The 1,173-nt window shown below is 47.3% G+C and overlaps 1 non-coding gene across 1 annotated transcript; it reads right to left on the reverse strand.

The window, feature by feature from the left end:
* Positions 1–192, reverse strand: LOC140214751 (U2 spliceosomal RNA). Its single transcript, XR_011891681.1, has one exon. It is a non-coding gene; the product is annotated as a U2 spliceosomal RNA (small nuclear RNA).
* Between the last annotated feature and the right edge of the window lie 981 nt (positions 193–1,173).

Genomic DNA, 1,173 nt, shown 5'->3' on the forward strand with positions numbered 1-1,173 from the left:
GTGAGCGGGGCCGATCCCGGAGGTAGTGCAATACCGGGCCGACCTGCGGCGGAGGTGAAGCAGGCTTCAAGCACTCCGCCAACTTCCAAAAATAGGTTTAATATCGTGGGTCCATATAGAACCCGTATCAGATATTAAGCTGATAAGAACAGATACTACACTTTGATCTTAGCCAAAAGGCCGAGAAGCGATGTCCTTCACTTCACTTCATTGTACTACTGCCTTGTGGGCGCCCTGCCGACATGGGTAACCTCAGCAACAGCGTGGGCAATATTATAAAATTCAGCCTGTGTACAGACTCAACGCTCCCTATCTCACGGATGAACTCGCAACGCCTCAGTCTTTCGCTGTTAACGAAACGCTGTCGCGTAGAAACGAGACCCGAGTGCAAGCTTGCTTGTAACGCGAAACCAACCAAGGCAACCTCGTAGAAAACGGAACAGGCGAGCGGAAAAAAACGCGCCAGGGGAATGCTTACTTCCGTCTGAATGCGACCGCTCAAGGTGACCTTCCTTGAGGGCTTCGTTTCAAGCCCGTGTGCAATTGTAATATACTACGCGCATTTCCTTCATTTCTTTTTATTTACCGCAAGGCCCACTGAAAATTTTGATACGGCACAGGCCGGGACGGATCGCAACGTGTCGATTCGACCGGTAGAATTAGGTAGCATGCCCCATGTACGAAGACGAGCAACATAGAAGTGAATGACAAAATAAATATAGAAAACGCTGCACACTCCTTCCCACCGGAAACATAGAGGGGAGAAAGATCGCCATCTGAAACACAGGCATTGTAAAAAAAAAAAAAAAAGTGCTACCTCATCATCTTTACCATTACCGTGTGTGTGTATGTATATATGCATGTGTGTGTGTGTGTGTGTGTGTGTGTGTTTGTGTATTTATATATATATATATATATATATACGCACACATGCTAGCATAGCTTAAACGCAGCTGGAAAGCTCAGCCTTGCACAAGAACCACCCCCTGTCGCAAACCCCTTTGAAACATTCAAATGGGAAACACGAGTACAGCGAGGTCGTTCGAACCTGGCGCCAAAACGCATTAGCGCCATCTGTGTACGGAACTAGGAAAACCTGCGGACTTTGCAATACAGAAAGAAAGGTAGATGGCGCGAGCTAACGCTCCATTGCATACTAAGAACGAGAGTTAG

This window comes from Dermacentor andersoni, unplaced genomic scaffold (assembly GCF_023375885.2).
Source record: "Dermacentor andersoni unplaced genomic scaffold, qqDerAnde1_hic_scaffold ctg00000607.1, whole genome shotgun sequence".
NCBI lineage: Eukaryota > Metazoa > Arthropoda > Arachnida > Ixodida > Ixodidae > Dermacentor > Dermacentor andersoni.